This window comes from Hibiscus syriacus, unplaced genomic scaffold, assembly GCF_006381635.1.
Source record: "Hibiscus syriacus cultivar Baekdansim isolate YM2019G1 unplaced genomic scaffold, ASM638163v2 tig00112528_pilon, whole genome shotgun sequence".
NCBI lineage: Eukaryota > Viridiplantae > Streptophyta > Magnoliopsida > Malvales > Malvaceae > Hibiscus > Hibiscus syriacus.
Genome location: NW_024063356.1, coordinates 30,663 through 52,144, shown reverse-complemented (window position 1 = coordinate 52,144; position 21,482 = coordinate 30,663). Strand labels below are relative to the sequence as shown.

At 35.6% G+C, this 21,482-nt stretch overlaps 1 long non-coding RNA gene and 1 pseudogene across 1 annotated transcript; one reads left to right on the top strand and one right to left on the bottom strand.

Annotated features, from left to right (window-relative positions):
* The first annotated feature begins 825 nt into the window (after positions 1 to 825).
* Positions 826 to 18,116, top strand: LOC120181531. Its single transcript, XR_005521768.1, has 3 exons — positions 826 to 837; positions 16,186 to 16,190; positions 17,981 to 18,116. It is a non-coding gene; the product is annotated as an uncharacterized LOC120181531 (long non-coding RNA).
* LOC120181530 lies at positions 12,076 to 20,000 on the bottom strand (annotated as a pseudogene).
* Positions 20,001 to 21,482: the final 1,482 nt, after the last annotated feature.

The following is a 21,482-nucleotide window of genomic DNA, read 5'->3' as shown; positions in this document are numbered from 1 at the left end:
AACATTCCTTCTCCATTTTGAATCCTTTAGAGCTTCAGCTATGCTTGTGGGAACCTGTTCTTTATCCAAGGTTGTTGTAAATACTTGAAAAGACGACAACAATTAATTATAACCAGCAAATTTTTCAATAGGATGCTTGGTGCACTGTTTAACTCATTTTCTAATAGCAATAGGGAAGTCATCTAGAGTAGGGGAAGTTGACTTATTGATTTATTTTTCTATTTCGGTAATTGGACCCAAATCCAATTCTCGGCAAGCATCAGATTGCAAAACAACCTCAGGAATATGTTTTATTTTCCTTGTATAGACACGAAGTTGTTTGATTAGTGATGTTTGTGGAAGATTTTGAATGAGAGTAGGTGTATTTTCAGAAATGGTGTTTAAAGTAGGTGTGGGTGAAGTAGTGACAGGTGACAAATCTGTAGGTAAAGACAAAATTGGTGGCAATTATGAAGGTTGAGAATGAAGAGTATGAGGAAATACATGACGTGGCTGAAAATCCTTCCATGTCTCCCCCTGAATTTTAGCCTGAGTGAAATAGGGATCATGCTCATAAAATTTTATATCCATAGTGGTAAAAAATCGTTTAGAAGGAGGATGATAACATTTATAACCCTTCTTAAGTGAATAATACCCAACCAGTACACACTTTAACGATTTAGATCTAACTTGGACTTATTAGGAGCAATGTTTTAGATAAAAACAGTATAGCCAAATACTTTAAGTGGCAGAAAGGATGATATAGGTTTAAAATGGGGAAAATATTGCAAAAATATAGATTGATGTGTTTGAAATTGTAAAACCTTATTAGGCATTCGATTGATTAAATATGTGGAAGTTAATAAGGCTTCCCCCACAAATATTTTGGAACATTAGTGGTAAATAGAAGAGAACGGGTAACTTCAAGAAGGTGTCTTTTTTTTTCTTTCGGCAATGCCATTTTGCTGTGGGGTTCCAACACAAGAACTAAGCTGAACTATGCCATTTTCCCTTAAAAAAACACCCAAAGACTTGGCAAAAAAGTTACTGCCATTATCAGATTTAAATAGTTGAATTTTAGACCCAAATTGATTGAGAACCATGCTATAAAATTGGGCAAAAACACCAGCAGTTTCATATTTATCTTTTAGCAAATAAGTCCAAGTTATCCTATTGTGATCATCAATGAAAGTGATAAACCACTTACAATTATCAGCATTATTCACCCGAGAAGGGCCCCAAATATCACTGTGGATCAAAGTAAAAGGGTGATAAGGTTTGTATGTAAAAGGATAATAAGTTGATTTAGTATGTTTGGCAAGAGAGCAAACTTTGCAAGAAAAAGAATTTGGCATTTTATGAATGAATAAAGCAGGAATTTTTTTTTGCAAGATAGTGGAAACTAGGATGGCCTAAACGATAGTGTGTTGAGTTAATCGATCGATGGAATAGGCCAAGAGGGGGTGAATTGGTAATAAAAATTTCGGTAGAAGTTTTTGCAGAAAATTGAAAAAATTTGCACAGCGATTTAGAATGGTTCAACTTTCTCAACCAAAGTCTACGTCTACTACCTTAGCTATCCACACTAAGGATTTTCCACAAATCCACTAATTTGTCTTTCTTTTGAGGACAAAGAGTAACCTTACAAATCCCTCAAGAATTATACCCCAAATTCTTGAGAATATTCTCTCCCAAAGAGAACAATACAAATTTTGCAAACTTACAAGAAAATCCTCACAAGGCAAGATGTTTGCACAATTCTAGAACAAATAAAGAACACTCAAGAATAATATAATTGATCACAATAAGTTTTCTTGAAAGCAAAAATGAATATTGAATGAAATAGGCTTGAAAATGCTCAAACTTGAGGTTTGATGCTTTCTCTTTGATTCTCTCTTGATTCTTGTTGATTGTTCTTTCTTATTGTTTATCAATGGCTTCTAAGCTTGTTTAAATACTCCTTCAATTTATTCTGAATGTTGGGGATGATTAGTGGAGTCAATGGAGCTGTTTAAGTGTGAAAACAATTAATAAAACTGCTTCAATTTATTCTGAATGGCTTCTAAGCTTGTTTAAATACTCCTTCAATTTATTCTGAATGTTGGGGATGATTAGTGGAGTCAATGGAGCTGTTTAAGTGTGAAAACAATTAATAAAACTGCTTGGAGCATGAGGGAATCGATTCCTGCAATGTAAAATTCAAATATTTCGACCGTTGAACAGGGGGAATCGGTTCCCTCCGAGCATTTTGTTATTTTTCGGAGCCAAACCATTAAGGGGGAATCGGTACCCCCTTGGGGGGGGAATCGATTCCCTTTGGGCAATTTGCCCATTTTGGTTTGATTTTAATTAAGAAATGATTTTTGACTCGATTAAGGCTCGAAATACTTTGTAAATTTGTTTAACATATTTTTACACTTTAGTAAGGATTAAAATGAACTTTGAAAGATTTGGAGTAATATTTTGATATTCGAATAATTATATCGAATATACTTTAGAAAACCTTTTGTAAAATCTTAAAATTCATTTAACTTAATTTGTTATATCGAAACATCAAAATGTTTTCAACAATCTCCCCCTTTTTGATATAACAAAACATTTTAGTAATTTTAAGATTTTCTAATTGAAAATAAATTTTGAAATCAGTTTTGAAATTACTCCCCCTTACTATTACACTTATCCCCCTCTTTGTTAAATCAAAAAGACTTTAAAACGTTTTTAAACAAAGTTTTGAAAAACATTAGCCAATTGATTTAGAAATTTAAAGCTCTAAGCTGCTAAGATCACAATCAAGAGAAGACATTAGCCATTAGTTTCATAATCAATATTCATAACGAATGTGAAATGGTGAAATTGGTCATATTTCTAACATGATGTAAATGATGCACAAAATTAAGCAAATCCTCATATATAGATAAGTTCAAATCATCCAAAAACAATATCGAACAAATTCAAACATCCAACAACCAAAGTAAAACAATCCAAAAACATTCAAAATGTTGAAAACAATAAGGTCAAAGCTAAACAAGAAAACAGGGCCTAATCGTCCATCGGTGGATCAGGAGGAGATAAGTGTGTCCAAATGTTGGCCATATCACGTGAAAGTGTATGGACCCTCTCATCCAAAGTGTCGAAACGATGATTCATCATTTCGTTGGTAGCAGTCAGATGTGATTCGATGGATATAAACCTCATATCAAGATTCTCCATAAATGATTAGAAGTATGGAGGCACTTGATCTTCTTGTTGTGCTTACTCCTCGTGCTGCTCCGACTAATCGTTGGCTTCGTCAGCTTCCGGAGGTTGCTCATTAATACGAACCCATAGACTCGTTTCTTCATTGATCTTCCATCCTGATTTAGTTAAAGAAAAGAGATTGATTTGGTTTTTGAGTGGAAAAGCGGCATCCCCTTAAGCTCAGCTTTAGAAAATAGATTACTCAGAATACAACCGTAAATTAGAGATGAATAGAGTTTATTATTAGGAACAAGGTTTATGGTTACGACAATTTTGACAAAGATGATCTGAGGTAGGTTTATTTTAAGATTATTTTGGACGCAATGTAGCCAAAAGATATCCAAATCTCGAAGAGTGTAGTATCTGCCTCCGGATGGTCGAAACCACCAAGAGATCATAAGATGAAGAAAATGGTCATGGAGATCTAAAACACTCACACTATCCCTTCGTAACCTACCATTTGTTTTTCATTGTCTAAGCATGCATTATCTAATCCTAATGCGTTGGCTATGTAATCCGGGTCAATGTAAAAGAATTGTCCTAGAAGATAGGATCGTATTCCTATGTTTGCGGTTTTAGCCCAGTTTTGAACACAAACGACATTAGAGTAGAAGATACGAACGAGTTGATGATAAACTATTGGTTCAAGTTCGAAGAGTTTATCAAATTTCCACTCTTGTAGGGTAGGAAGATGTCGAAAATTGATGTCTAACATGACTTAAAGAGATGGGATTCGTTCTTCCCGGATTTTGTAAGACTCAAAGTATTGAGAATACTTAAAGAAAAGATTTTGTTTACGACCGAGTTCATTGAAGCACGAAGATCATCGGGATTAGGATTAGGAATTTGTTGGATAGGAGGAGGATTTAGAGGTGAGTTAAGAGGTTGGTTTGATCAACTAGAGGAAGGTCTAGAACGTTTATGAGACATGACGTAAGATAATCGGAATGGAAATAGTAACCTGCAATTTTAAAACACATGTATGCAACAAATATCAATCCCAAAACTCAAATGAGTCCTCAATATTTCAAGGTTCTTTAAAACAATCCTAATGTGCAAGGTTTTTGAAAACTATTGAAAAATAAGGTTTGAAAGTCTTAATCCGTATATTTTGCATGAAAGACAACATAATTGAATCAAAAACATCAATAATTCTAGAAAATAATAAATATTTTTTTATTTCAAAATTCACAGAAATTTTTGAAAAATTGTTCGTTTTTGATGAATTTTTGTTGTAAAATCTAGTTTTTAAACACTAAACAATCAATGTCCGATATAATATTTAACCTAGAACTAATTCAAACTACTCCTAAAATAAAAAAATTGATAAAATAGAAGTTTTAGAAAAATACCTTGAATATTTTCAGATTTGAGTGAGATTGGATGAAGTTTGCACGATTTTAATTATTCTAGCAGGTTTAGGAGATAAAATATGAAGTGATTCCGACTAGAAATCGATGTTTTGAAGCAAAGTAGAGATTTAGGGAGATGGAGAGAGTGAACGGCGGCAAAGAAGAGAAGAGAGGGTTTGAGAGAATATGTTGTTTGGGCGTTAAAAATAACAGACCCTGTGGGGGGTATCGATTCCCTCCAGGGGGAATCGGTTCCCCCTTTAAGGGGGTATCGATTCCTCCTGCACCAAAATGCTAAAAATCTGATTTTAAACAGTTAGAATGCTAAATTAATTTGCTCTAGTGGTATTGGCGACTCATATATTGAAAATTAATCATGTTCAATCAATCAATTTTATCTTTAAACTACATTTGAACATAAAATTAATTTTTACTAAGAATCATAAACACCCCCTAACTAATAGCAAAGAATGCAATCAAAATTATTATTATTATAAACATTTTTCTTAAAAGTGCTAAAATTAATTTAAACACTAATTGAAGATCGGTCAATTAAACCTAATTCTCTCCTAAGTGTCCAAAATCTTTCTTTGTCTAAAGGTTTTGTAAAGATATCCGCTAATTGGTGCAAATTATCAACAAGTTGATAGGATTCTCTAATGAAGTGATGTCTAATTTCAATATGCTTAGTTCTAGAGTGTTGGATGGGATTTTTAGTGAGACAAATAACACTAGTATTGTCACACTTGATAGGAATGATACCTACTTCAATTCCATAATCAAAATATTGTTGTTTCATCCATAAAACTTGTGCACAACAACTACAGCCTGAAATGTATTCCGCTTCAGTGGTAGATAGTGCAACACAATTTTGTTTCTTTGAAAACCAAGAAATCAGCATATTTCCAAGGAATTGGCAAGTACCGAAGGTGCTTTTCCTATCTAATTTGCATCCTCCATAATCCGCATCAGAGAAGGTATGAAAGCTAAAGCTAGAGTATCTAGGATACCAAAGTCCTAAACTATGAGTGTCCTTAAGGTATCTAAAGATTCTCTTGACAGCTAGTAAATGTGATTCCTTAGGACATGATTGAAATCTAGAACATAAGCAAACACTAAACATAATATCCAATCTACTTGCGGTTAGATAAAGTAAAGAGCCAATCATAGACCTATAAAATTTATCATCCACACATTTACCTCCTTCATCTTTGTCAAGCTTTGTTGATGAGCTCATTGGAGTGGCATGAGGCTTCCCGTTTTCCAGTCCAAACTTCTTGAGCATATCTTTGAAATACTTAGCTTGATTGATGAAGATATCATCTTTTCTTTGCTTGATTTGGAGTCCCAAGAAAAATGAGAGCTCTCCCATCATGCTCATCTCGAATGCACTTTGCATTAGCTTAAAAAATTCTTGGCAAAGAACATCATTAGTAGAACCAAATATTATATATCATCAATATAAATTTGAACTACTAATAAATCTGTACCTTTATGCTTTAAAAACAATGTAGTGTCAACCTTCCCTTTTGAAAAACCTTTTTCAATTAAAAAGTTTGACAATCTTTCATACCAAGCTCTAGGAGCTTGTTTTAAACCATAAAGCGCTTTTGTCAATTTAAGAACATGATTTGAAAATTTTGAATCTTCAAAACCAAGAGGTTGTTCCACATACACTTATTCTTTTATAAAACCATTTAAAAATACACTTTTAACATCCATTTGTTATAATTTGAATTCAATGAAACATGCAAATGCTAGTAACATTCTAATTGCTTCCATCCTAGCTACGGGAGCGTATGTTTCATCATAGTCTATGTCTTCTTCTTGACTATACCCTTGAGCAACAAGTATAGCCTTGTTTCTCACTATATTACCATTTTCATCAAGTTTATTTCTAAATACTCATCTAGTACCTACAATAGACTTATTACTAGGCCTTTCAATTAATGTCCATATTTTACTCCTCTCAAATTGATTTAACTCTTCTTGCATAGCCATAATCCAATGTTCATCATTTAATGCTTCTTTAATATTCTTAGGCTCTATCCATGAGATAAATGTCACATAATTACAAATATTTCTAAGAGAAGATCGAGTTGTTACCCCTTTGGATGGATCACCTATTATTTCACCATCCTTGACATAGTTGTATTCCCTTGGGTAAGAGACTTCCCTTTCTTCAATAGTTGGATTCTCGAGAGGATCTTGTGTTTCCTCATCTTTCGTTTCTTCTTTTGATGATGGTTCTTCAACGTCATGTACAACGTCATTTATGTTTATAATACCTACATCATCATTCACACAAGAATCCTTCCTCGGAAGGGGATTACCATCGAAAACAACATGTATAGACTCTTCTACAACTAAAGTTCTTTTATTAAATACTCGATAAGCTTTAGAATTTAAGGAATAACCCAGAAAAATTCCTTCATCACTTTTAGCATCAAATTTGCCAAGATTGTCTTTACCGTTGTTTAAAACAAAACATTTACATCCAAAAGGATGAAAATAGCTAATGTTAGGCTTTTTATTTTTAAAAAGTTCATATGGAGTTTTCTTCAAAATAGGCCTAATCATTACTCGATTAATAACGTAACAAGCGGTATTTGTGGCTTCTGTCCAAAAATATTTTGGCAAATTGTTTTCACAAAACATGGTTCTAGCCATTTCTACTAAAGTTTGATTTTTCCTCTCAAGAACTCCATTTTGTTGAGGGGTTCTAGGTGCTGAAAAATTATGGCTAATACCGTTAGAATTGCAAAATTCAGTAAATCCAAGATTTTCAAATTCAGTTCCATGATCACTCCTAACACTAGTTATAGAGTAACATTTTTCGTTTTGGATTACTTTTGAAAACGTGATGAATTTTCTAATGCTTCATCTTTAGTATTTAAGAATAGAACCTAAGTATATCTAGAATAGTCATCTACCACTACAAATGCATATTGTTTTCCACCCAAGCTAGTAGTTCTAGATGGCCCAAAGAGATCTAAATGGATCAATTGTAATACTCTACTAGTGGATATGTCATTAATGGATTTAAAAGAAACTCGCTTTTGTTTTCCTTTAGCACAAGCATCATAGATTTTATCATTATCAAATTTTAGCTTTGACAACCCTCTAACTAAGTCTCCTTGAATTAGTCATTGCAAAACACTCATACTAGCATGTCCTAGTCTCCTATGTCATAACCAACTATCATGCTCATCTTTAGCAACTAGGCATAAATTAGTCATATCTATAGAATCTAAATGCACCATGTAAATGTTTCCTATTCTATGACCAACAAGCATAATCCAATTAGATGCAATGTCAATGACTTTACAACCATTAATATCAAACATGACATTGAATCCCTTATCACACAATTGACTAATACTCAATAGATTATGCTTTAATCCATTCACATATAAAACATTCTTAATTTGTATGGAAGAGGTATTACCTATAATGTCTATACCTTCAATATGACATTTTGAGTTATCACCAAAAGTCACCTCTCCTCCATTTTTGGCGTTGAGCTCTATGAACCGGCTTTTGTCTCCGGTCATGTGTCTTGAGCATCCACTATCAAGGTACCATGAGTTTGAATTTGTTTCCCGTGCCTTGTAGCAATGCTCTTTTTCCTACAAACATAGATTAATTTTTGATTTTTGGTACCCAAATTCTTTTTGGTTCATATTCATTAGTTTCCAAAATCCTAGTCCCCTTAGGTATCCATTTGTGTAGGATATCCTTATCTTTAGTAGTAATGAGTTCTTTAGGAACCCATATACTTCTAACAATTTTTCCATTAGAGGTTCTTCGGGGACTTCTATGATTGTAGTTTTTAAAACTTTTTCTAACAAAGTTGGATTTTGAATTTTCTCCATTTTCAAAACGTTTTGTTCCAACTTTAAAAAAAACCTTTAAGATCATCAATTTTCTTTTGATGATCATCATTGACCTCTGAAAGTAAATTTTGCAAATCAAGAATTTTCTTTTCAAACTCTTCTAGTTTGATTTGAAAATTTGTGATTTTACTTTCAAGATCATTGTTGGTTTTGGACATAAGACTATTTTCATTTTTTAATTTTGAAATATCATTTTTGTATTTTGAAAATAAAGTCTTATAATCCGAAGCTAACCCATTATAATCCTCTAATAACTCATCATAAGATAATTCATCCAAATCGAATGAGTTAGAGGTTACCTTAGAATTTTCCCCGAATGTCATCAAGCACAAGTTTGCTACTTCTTGTTCCTCTTCATCAGAACCTTCTTCATCGCTCCATGTAGCTACATGAGCCTTGTGCTTCTTCTTTGATTGACCATTTTTCTTCAGTTGAGGGCAATCGTATTTGACATGCCCCAGCTTTTTATATTCGTAGCAAATGATCGGGTCCTTCTCCTTTGGTTCAGTTTTGAAGCCTTCATTTCGTTTGAATTTTCTTCCTCGGTTTGGCCTCATCAATTTTCTGAACCGTTTGGCAAATAATGGCATTTCCTCCTCATCGTCATCTTCATCCAAATCACTCTCATCTTTTGTGGATTTGAGAGCAACTCCAACGTTCTTTTTCTTCTCCTTCTCCATTGGTGTCTCATAAATCTTATCGAGGTCTACCTCATCTTGAAGCATCATTTCATGAGTAAGGAGTGAGTCGATTAGTACTTCAAGGGTTAAGGACTTTAAGTTCTTAGCCTCGATAATTGTCGTCTTCTTTGATTGCCATGATTTTGGAAGTGAGTAAACCAACTTCCTCAAAAACTTTTCATTTGGAATGATCTCTCCATATGATTTGAGACCATTGACAATCGTTGAAAATCTATTCGTCATACCTTTGATATCTTCATCCGGTTTCAACTTGAAATTTTCATAACTATGAGTTAGAAGACTAATTTTAGATTCTTTTACCTCGTCGGTGCCTTCATGAGTGACTTGTAGTTTGTCCCATATTTCATTGGCAGTTGTACAAGATGAAACTCTCCCATATTCATCTGGTCCAAGAGCACAAAAGATAATATGGATGGCTTTGGAGTTGAGCTGGAACATTCTTGTATCTCCTTCACTGGAAGGTTTGATGTATATGTCTTCTATAATATTCCATGCTCTCATGTCACTTGCTTGAATGAAATATATCATCTTATTCTTCCAATAAGCATAATTAGCTCCATTGAAGAAATGAGGCTTGTTGACGGGTAATAAATCAAGACTGAAGTCGGAGTTTGAAGTGAAGGCCATTGATGACTTGATTATCGATGTAACTCTTCCCGGATCTACTCAAGAGGCGATTAAACCTTCAAATGAGTCAAGCTCTGATGTCAATTGTTGAGTTAATCGATCGATGAAATAGGCTAAGAGGGGGTGAATTGGCAATAAAAATTTTGGTGGAAGCTTTTGCAGAAAATTGAAAATATTTGCACAGCGATTTAGAGTGGTTCGACTTTCTCAACCAAAGTCTACGTCCACTACCTTAACTATCCACACTAAGGATTTTCCACAAATTCACTAATTTTTCTTTCTTTTGAGTACAAAGAGTAACCTTACAAATCCCTCAAGAATTATACCCCAAATTCTTGAGAACACGCTCTCCCAAAGAGAACAATACAAATTTTGCAAACTTACAAGAAAATCCTTACAAGGCAAAATGTTTGCACAATTCTAGAACAAAGAAAGAACACTCAAGAATAATACAATTGAGCACAATAAGTGTTCTTGAAAGAAAAAATGAATATTGAATGAAATAGGATTGAAAATGCTCAAACTTGAGGTTTGATGCTTTCTCTTTGATTCTCTCTTGATTTTTGTTGATTGTTGTTTCTTATTGTTGATCAATGGCTTCTAAGCTTGTTTAAATACTCCTTCAATTGATTCTGAACGTTGGGGATGATTAGTGGAGTTAATGGAGCCGTTTAAGTGTGAAAACAATTAATAAAACTACTTGGAGATCGATACCCTCTCATATGGAATCAGTTCCTGCAGTGTAAAATTCAAATATTTCGACCGTTGAACAGGGGGGAATCGGTTCCCTCTTGGGGGGGAATCGGTACCCTCTTGGGGGGGATTCGGTACCCTATGGGCAATCTGCCCATTTTGGTTTGATTTTAATTAAGAAATGATTTTGATTCGATTAAGGCTCGAAATACTTTGTAAATTTGTTTAACATATTTTTACACTTTAGTAAAGATTAAAATGAACTTTGAAAGACTTGGAGTAATATTTTGATATTCGAATAATTATATCGAATATACTTTAGAAAACCTTTTGTAAAATCTTAAAATTCATTTAACTTAATTTTTTATATCGAAACATCAAAATGTTTTTAACATAGTGTCTTAACATAACATTATCAATTTTTTCTAAAGCGGTGAAAAATTTCGAGATTTCGATTTTAGTAGAGGTATGAAGAATATAGAGACCATTCTGCAAGCTGGCCTTACCAATAATTTTTTTTCAAGTTCAGTGCCTGGAAAATACAATCAATATCAGTAAAAATTGCATAGCAGTGCAAGTCGGAAAGTTTACTAACTGAAACGAGATTGCAAGCCAGATTTGATAAAAAAAAAAGACATTTTTAAGTACAATCTGTTCATTGATAATAACAGTGTTATGTCCTTCTATTTTGCACAATGAACCATCAGCCGTTTTGACAACTTTACCAAAGTTTGGAAAAAAATTGCAAAACAAATCTTTATTACCAGTCATATTATCCGTAGCACCAGAATCGAGGATCCGATTAGGAGTCAACTGGGAGGAGAAACAAACTGTAGCATAAGGGTTATCTTCTGGTTCTTTCATAACCAGATTACCTTCTGATTGAGCAATAGAACTAGAAAAATTTTCTGGATTCGAAATGATCTCTGGAGTAGGAGAAGAAGTGGTAGACATCGTCTAGGTTGGAAAGAAATCGTAACATAATCTGATACCATGTAGAAATTAGAGTAATTCTCTGTATTTTCTTATTCTTTTCAATAGGACAAATTACGTATTTATATACAAATTATCTCTCTAAAGTAGAAAACTCTAAGAAAGAAAAAATACTAATCTTAGGATATGATCCCTTAAAATAAGAAATTATAAAAATCTATTTACAAAATCCCTTAACTAAAGGAATGGTAATAAATTATCTCTATAATTCCTACAGTTCCTTTTGTTTTCTCTCTTTCTGGTATATTATTATTCTTAGCAAGTTCTTAGCAAACTAAATGATTGAACCAAGCCTCACAATTTTATCTGCGATAGAACCTTTTCAAGTACGGCCGCTTGGTTCCAGCTGAAACAAAATTAGGGTAAGAACTAAAAAGAAAAACAAAATTTAGGGAATGATATGCAGCACGGGATAAGACTTGATTAATTTAGAGAAAAGGGAACAAATACCATATGCTGGTAATGGAATGTTTGGAGTCATATGCTGCTCTCTTTTTCTTCTGCTCTATTCCTCTTGGGTTTTAGTTTTATATTTGCACCAAATAAATAAGGTTTTCAATGCTGATGATGCTTCCCCCACCCGAAAACAAATAAATAGGATAAAATATAGAAGAAATAAATTAGTAAAGAAAGCTTTACAGACCGTTCTGGGGAATCTGTGGGGAATACAAACTCGGAAGATAAAGCAAAACAAGAAGAAAAGAAGATGATCAGAAAGTGGGCATTAGAAAAGTTAGCCCCCTAAATCTGTTGACACACCCTAATCCAGCCACCGAGTTACCCCATCATCCTCCCCCACAGCTGCCAGAATCTCTATGCGCGCATCCAAAACTGCCTGCCATTTTAAGTGGTGGAACCAAATCAGAATGAAAGCTAGATAACACGGAGAACAATCTATGGAAAGACAATGTGAGAGAGAGTACATATTAAAACTAAATACCCGGGAGGCTAATTCATAGCTGACGGCCCAGTGATTGAGGATTACAGAAATGATACAAACTTACTGAAGGATTTCTGCAATTGACCAGCCTACATTCCTCTAAAGGACCTTGCACCGTCTAACTCTCCCAAACATCAAAGCTGTGACTAGCAAAGACGAATTCCATTCTTCTATTGATCTGGCATCAGAATATGGAACATTAAAATCTGACTTTATCAAAAGCAAAAACTTGAATGGATTAGAAAACAAGAATAAAGAGTTCTCACTACACAACTGCCTCAGGTAGCATACTTATTAACCATCTCAAAGACGCAACATTCTTTGAGATACATTGCTACTGAATCTATCTATTTTTTTCCCTTTTGAAACGTCTATTTACTTCATGTAAGATGTGGATTTTGATCTCACAGCTTTGTATTTAAAGGGAACTGCAACAGAAAAAACAAGTATGCTCTTTTGGGACCAAAAATAAAGCCGTCACCTTATCTGATAATGTCACAGTAATTGCATTATTCTCATGACAAGGTAAAACCAATTCGCTTAGGTTTTTGAGCTAAGAATCGATCAAAAGATAGAACAAGATTTTTAGTAAAGTCAAGCTTAGAAATGCGCTCCCTAAATTTGTAAGATGTAAAGTTTACCTGCAGCAACTTCCCACCAGCAGCAAAAGAACGCAGACCAATAGTGTCCTGGAAAAATTGTATAAAACTTTAAGCTAGAGTTACCAAAAGCCAAGAACTATAGTTAATTAACAAAAACAAAGCCCACCAAAATAATTTGAAGTCAAGGCAATGATGACAGTACGGATCAACTGGAAAAATGATAAATTCATCTCAACAAACCTTGTTTCTATAGACAACAAGGAACTGTGCTGCAGTATCTCTTTTGGTTACATTTGACATGGTATCTAGGAACCAACCACCACCTTTAACTCTTTGCCTGGACAGGTGGAGTGCAGGACGATCTCTTGCGTGCATAGCTATAACATATCCCTCCTTTAGCATATCACCAGACTGCCCACTTAGGTTCTTGCTAGTTTTAAGAAGGTGGTCAGAAGTTGACCCTTGCGGTAATTCTTTAGGTGTTTTCCTACTTCTCAAGTCTCCAGGAGAGCGAGAACCAGAACTTAATGCTTGATCTGTGCCACTCATAGCAGTGTCATCTTCTCTTTGTGAAGTACTTTCTCTCTCTAATATTAAGGGCTCATCTGATTTTTGTAGGGTAGTTTGATGGGCATGCCTCTTTTTTGCTTTTTTACCTAATCCGCTGCGTTTTGGATCTGATTTAGTTGCAGTACCAGAAGACATGACAGAACACTGGTTTTGATTAGGATAATCCTTAGATTTTTTGGTATCCTTTTTAAGGGAACTTTCAGGACTTCGTTGAGTATCATCAATCAATTGCTCACCACTAGATCCCTGCAAAGCACTTTCTTTCTCTTGTATGCTAAACTGTCCTTTTTCATCAACTATTTCACTTTCTTCCTCTTCCTCGTCCTCGTCAGAAATAGCATCCTTTGGTATAACCCCATCACAAAAGAATGTTTGCAGCATAGAGATAGCCTTCTCTCTTATCTCCATCCACACTTCTTCACTATAATCAGCACTTCGAGGAAGTATCAATACATTGGGCATCTCCTTCACCTGAAGTAGAGATGGTAAGATAATTTGATTGATTACATCTTCTGTAATCTTAGTTATGTGATATAAAATTAAAATATACTTCCTCAACACAGTTGAAATCAACTCTTACAATCACAACTGTTTTATCTTAGATGAAGATGGTGAAGGAGAGAAACAGAAGCGGAATTATAAAAGATTTACCTGAGCATTCTCTATCACTCCCCACACTTCCACTCCCTATCTAATGCCCTTTCCAACCAATTGTAATATAACTGTAACCAACTACATGCTTCAAATTTGCATGTACTGGAAAAGAAGTCTACTTAAATGACAGGTTATAGAAAATGGAACAAATCGGGTATATATCAGAACAGAAACAAGAATCTATTGTAAAGATGATCTCAATTAGAGGGCTGACCTTGTAACCTGACTACAAGCCCAGATAGCGTTTCACTGTTCCAAAGAACAGAAACCAATTCGGTCTAGGGACACATTTTTAAGTAACCACTACCTTCCTATGTAAACAGCATAGCACAGAAAAACCTGAATTCATAGCATAAGACATTTAATCAATTATCATACCCAAGCTTCCATCCACTGTGGGCCTTCAGCTCCATCCAGGGCACAACCAGCTAAAGTGCCATCAATCAGAAGCTGCTTCAATGCACAATCATCCAAGAGCTGACTGCTACCAGTATTCACAAGAAAAGCCCCTAAAGGCAAGTATCCCAAAAAAAACGAATTCATACAAAAGAAAAGAGAAGGAATAATAAATTTTTAAAACAGAAAATGTAACCAAATGTACCAGGTTTTATATGCTGCAAACATTCCGCATTGATAATCTGAATGGTTTCATTTGTTAAAGTGCAATGCAGCGATATAAGGTCACTTGCAGCTAGTAAATCATTAAGCGTATCCATTCTACGGACAGCTGGTGGGAATGTTACAGAATGCCTGCTTACTTTTCCGTTCTCCTGTGAAAACAATATTCAGAGGAACTTTTATTCAGATGGAAAATCAATCTTACAAAATGTTAGGCAAAAAGATAAATTGCTAACTAATAAAATCCAAAAGGTGTGCCTTTGAATTAACAGACCTCGTACACAACATAAGACAAGCATATATACCACTAAAAACATTAATGAAGCTCGGTTTGCAATAGATCCATTATCTGCTTTCAGTTTACCTAATAAGATACAACTGAATAACATGTTAGAAGAGAATACACCTTTAAGATCTTTACATCCAGTTCAAAATGCCGACAGGAATTGGCAATGCCGCTAAACTGAGCTTCACTCTTTCACAGTTCAATAAAAAATTGCTTATGCTATTTGCGACAGTGTTCATTTTGAGATGTACTCCAATTACAAATTCTGGAACAGTTATCAAAAAGTTTCAACCCAAAGTAGAAAGAGAGTAAGTTATTATTAGTGCTTGGTAAGTTTTAAGTAGCAATGTAACAGAATTAAAGAAAGCTAAGTGGTAGAGTGCAGTAGAAACTCAGCTAATGGACCATAAATACAGGAAATCAGCCTATGTTTTACCTCCACAATATCATAATAAAGCACACTCATTTTGAAGGCTAAGCTTCTGGACGCCAGAGATCGGGCCGAAGCAGATCTACCAACAATTCCCAACACTAGTCCTCGGCACCTCCTCATTCCCCGACAAAGCGGCTGAACTGATCCAAGCCAACCGGAAGCCGAGAGAGCGTGGCGAGAGAGCAAGTGCGTGCGACGGAGCAAGCCCAGAAACAGCGCCATGACAGTGTCCGCGATCTCCTCAGCTCGAGAGACATCAACATGGACGACGCGTAGGCCGAGGTCAGCGGCTAAGGCGGAGTCGACGGCGCGGTCAGAGGAGCCGAGGCAGAGGATGAGCTGGTAAGGGCTGAGGCGACGCTGAACAGCTCGAGGGAGGTAGGAGAGGGAATGGAGGAGAACGGCGGAGGCGGCCTCGATCCTGCCATCGCCTAAGCTGCTGAGAGAAACGTGGTGGACCAGAGCGACGCCGTCTAAGGATTCTTGTTCGAGGGTGCAATCTTCGACGCAGTTGAGGGAAACGACCAGAGGGAGAGGCGCGGGGTTGTCGCGGTGACGCATTCCGGAAGTGGATCTGAGCACGGACGGCGTCGTAGCGGAGGAGGTGATGTCCATCCTATTGTGATTTTGGGGATGTTGGGAGTATGACTCTCTCTCTCTATATCTCTTAATTTCATTCATCTATTTGAATTGAAGGCAGGCGGCAGGGGCAGGGGCAGGGGCAGGGCTGGGCTATGAATTGTGACATTACATTTACTCATCTCCCTTGGTGGAGTACTATGTTTGGAACCCGATTTCCCTCATCTTTCTTGGGAAAGCCCTGTTTATATTTTACAACAGAGTCCTCTGCATCTTGTGTTCGTCCTTGGGGTCTCTGAACCCCTTTCCAGAACCATTCCTGCTTCTCCACTTTGTTTTCTTCATTCGAATAATCTTTCCTCTTTAATACAAAGAGTCAATGCATAATTTCATCCTTCAAACGTATCAGTTTTCATATTTGATGTTTTTCCCCCTTGCCTGGAGTGTTACAAACTTACAATACTTGTTTAAATCTATTTGAAACAAAATTGAAGTACATTTTAAAATATAAATTAATTTTTTTTTTAAATCCAAATTTAAAATTTGATCAACCTCAAACAGTATTGATCAACTATTTATCGACGACAACTAATATAGATATTTTTTTTTATCAAAACCAATCAATAATTATCAAAGCCAATGTCATTTTTATTCTTTTAATATTTTAGATATATTTATTTAACAAAATAAAATGTGACAGGTTTTAAGATATATCTTGTATTATGTATTTAACGTTATAAAAGTGAATTAGTTAACAAAATAAGACGAGAGATGTTAAACTGAGAATACAAACTAAACTACCTCAGTGGTTAAAGAAATGATTGTTATTTTTAAAAGTTTCAGGTTCAAGCATAAAAAACTGCAAAGGTGATGAGCTTTCATTATCAAATTGTTGAAAATCTTTAGGACATATACTAACACTTGTAATCACTTTAGATTAATAAAAAAATATTAGATTGGGGCAAAAAAAATATTGAAGTATCAAAGAAAAATTATATAGTTCGATAGTTAAATTTGTGCGTTAAAGCTAAAAAGAAATACTTAATATTATGTTCAAATTTGGAATTTAGTCCATACACTTCAATTTAACACAATTAAATCCTCTATTTCCTTTTTTTCAAGTAATCCTCTACTTCTTTAATATTATTAATTTGATAATTGTCCAAATAGTTAACACTAGTAGCTTAGTTGATATTACAAAAATATAAATATCAAATTACGACTAAGACCCATATTTGACATAGTAGAGGAACCAAAACCGAAGTTAAGATTGTGCAGTAATTAAGCTACTCAGCTCCATAATGCAAAAATTAAATTGTAGATTTGTTTGATCACCTCATAGAGCAGAAGACAGGTAGATATGTTATTGTTTGTAATGGTGCTTGGGAAGGATTTAACAAGAAAAAGTAGGAATTAGTAGCAAATATCCCCAATTTATTGAAGCAAACATGTCTCGAAGAACTCACCATACGTTCCAGCCAACAATTACCTGATTATCATGATCAATGAGCTAAAAATTGTACATTTATTTACTTTTCAGAAAGCAGCAGACAGCTCACACGCTAGCAACTCATAAATTGAATCCAAGAATTGCTGAAAGTTTTATACAAAACGTAGACCTTTTATATTACCTACAATGACAACAAGCATATGATCTCCCCACAGACCTTCCAAATCAAAATTTCTACAGGATATAGATAACCTAGATACGCATTTCGCGGATGACAATTGAAAGCCTCACACCAAACCAACTGCTGAACAAGTCCATAAACATCAGCAAGCTCAAGGTATACTTAAAAAAACACATTTACAATCCATAGTCTAGGTATATATACCATAGCTGTTAGCAGATTCTCGAGCAATTTCATATCTGAAACAAGCTAAGCAAATAAGTTCCACCACTTTACCAGAACCCATCAGTACCTCACATTTATAAGTTTTGAGTTGCCATCGTGGAGTTTTTCTTTAGTTTCAGGCCTGCAAACTTGATATCTTCCAGACTGCTATCAAAATCCTGGAATATATCCTTCTCCAGATATTCCGACTTAGAAAAACCTCCTCCTGATATTCCGGGTAGTTGCTTGATATGATCGCATTAGAAGTCCAACTCCGACTCCAACTCCAAGGCACACTCCGAGGCCAATTCCAACTCCAACTCTAACACCAGCATTAAACCATGAAAGTTGGCCGTCCTCACCAGCATACATTTCTTCAGCATAGTAACTATGCCCAATTTTCCCATCAGAATCATAGTTTTCAACTTCAGCATCTATAACCTGTAACATGACCACAATGATTATTCTACATTTTAGTAAAAAAAAAAGGTGATAACAAGACATCCAATTATAAACAAATTGACTTGCAAGAAAAAAAAATAGAAGCTTATGCAAATTTTCCTGAATACACTAAACAACCACATTTCATTATTCCCATTGTCATTTACAGAGCTGTGTCGTCGTGACAGGTAACAGTTCTTATGCCATCAGAACTTGACAAATTCATATTTTCACCCTGAAAGTGAGTCCAGGAAACAAATTTGGATGGGGAAGTACAGAAATCAGAAGAAAGTATTCCTGCAGAACTCGACAAGATCATATTTTCACCCTAAAATTTGAACTCAAAACATCTGGCATTACCCAAAATACTCTGATAAAAGGCCCCAAGTGCTTGGAGTTGCAAAAGAAGGATCCAATCATCATAACAACAGCAAAGAAAACAGAAACCCCTTATCGGGAAACAGGTAGAGCATAGTTACACCCCTACAAGTATCTGCATACATATATACCTGGTGCCTACCATATGGAATGAAGATGGTCTTTCCATCATATATAGACAACACAAACATGGCATTTCACCAAATCGAATTATAACCAATAGATGATCTTTGTATGCTAAGACCAGAAGTAACATTTTTTAAACAATCAACACTTCTCACGCAATGCCAATATTCTTCTACCACGCTTGAATCTACATCTAAATTATGAGTAGCAATCAAATTTTAAAACTTTGGCATTATAACCAAATATAATTTACCTTCAATTTCCGCTGTCTATTCAGCCCATTGCCACCCTTATCATCCCCTTTCCCGTGCTCCTCGTCCTCAGGAATTGCATCCAACGTCCATTTAAGCCTGTGCACGCCTTTCTTCTTAGGGCTCACAAGTATATTCTTGGTCAATATCACAGGCGTACCAGCACAACAGCCCGCGATATAAACTTCAATCCCCGGAGCAGAAACACCCATCTTGGGCTGAAAAAAAGACGAATTCCCAGGCTCCGTAGCAACTGCCGCCAGGTAACAGTCCATGCTCCACTCTCCTTCCATCCTTCCCAACGATCCACACAACAGCACCTTCTTTTCATCCTCGTACGCCTCGAATTCGAACCCGCCCGTGACGCGGACGCTATCGGTGCTCAAGTAAGTGACCTCGGATGCTTCCCGGTTGAGACGAACGCGACTAAGGGTAAGGACGGCGGAATCAGAGGCCGGGACACGAGAGCCATTAATTTCGAGAGAGACACCGATCTCGCGTCGGAGGTGGAAGAGGGTGAGGTGGTCGGGGACGCTGTCGACAACACACGGCGCGATCCGAAAGTAGAAGAGACGGATTTCGAGCCATACCGAGGAACGATTTATGAGATCGTAGGGATCCGAAGGTTTCTGAGTTAGAATTGATGAAAGATCATGCTGTCGATGATCCATGGCATAAAATTTGGAGAGGGAGAAAGAGGGTGGGAAATATTTTGGGATATCAAAAGTGAGGAAAACTGGGGATAACCATGAATAAACAAACGAAAAAGATACGAGAATTGATCGGGTAAATTTAGGGTTTGGGAAGAGAAGAAAACGAATTATTTTTATTTTTATTTTTATTTTATTTTTTTTTTTTTTTTTATTTTTATTTGGGGGTTTTGTCGTGAATGTGAAGTTAATAATTTGGCAATGGCAATGGCAATGGCAATGGCAACACGGCCGAGAGCAAAAGAAGGAAGAGGGAAACTCTCCGCGGCTCAGCCTTCGGGAAGCTTAGATGGAGAGAAAAAGAGAAAAGAACCTCAGTGACCGAAAATTTCTTATAATATATGATTTTGACCAACTTTTTTTCGATATGCCAAAATGACCAATAAAATCGCAACGCGATCTCCAGTATCACAGATCAATTTCCAGATTTGCAACGTGGTTTTGACTATCGCATTGCGATTTTCCAAATTTGCGTTGCGATTTTAAAAAATCGTAATGCGAATATATAAATCGCAACGCGATTCTGACTAACGCAACGCGATTCTGACTGTCGCAACGCTAAATTTCAAATTTGCAACATGTTTTAGTTTCGCAACACAAATGTTTTGGGTATATAACTACGCAGCAGCAGCAACTCATAACCTAAATCCCTAAATCGCAACTCATTTCATCTCCATCTATCACTCTCTCCGGCGACATTCGTTCCTATATCCAACGACATCCTTCCCCATCCGGCAACAGGTTTTAGTTTCGCAGCTCGTTTGTTTAGTAAATTAATTTACAATAATGAAATCATCTAATGTTGATCATGTTTGTATAGATTTGTGTTTTGGAGGGTCATGGGAAAATGTTCATGGTGTTTTACAATATATACCTTTACCCATGAATCTTCAACTAAAACTGTCATTAAAAAAGTTAACTTATGAAACTCTAATGTTACGTGTTGCAAATAAATTGAATTTAGAGCCCTTAAGTGGATTTATGCTATCTTATCAGAGAAAAGGTAAAGTTTATTTGTTAACCGACAATGAAGATGTTGAACGATTCATTGCTTACATTAGTGTTTCGCAAGATGATGTTACATTGTATGTTGTTGAACCTAGAAGTAGTGAAGTTGGGTCAGTAGCGGGTAGTAATCAACTAAGTTTTTCAACCCCAGTTTATGGTGCTCAAAATTTAATGGTTCCACCACAATTTTATCACCAAGCAAATTTTGTTTCACCACATTTCCAATACCAAACACAATCTCAAAACCCACAACCTTTCCCTAATCTAAATCCCAATCAACTTTCAGCACCAAATTTCGGTTTTCGTATTGACCAGTTAGACGATGATGAGCCAACAGAAAAAATTATGAGTACTAGTCAGTATTCGAAATTTGATCTTGGTCAATACCCGAACTTTGATCTTGGTCAATACTCAGATTTTGATGATGTTTCAGAAGAAGAAACAGACCCTGCGTGTAATAATTTTGATATTGGTCAATACCCAAATTTTGATGATGAAACAGCCGCTGCCGAGGAAGATGTTGTTGATGATAATGAGGAGGAAGTTACGACTATGAATGAACATGTTGAACAT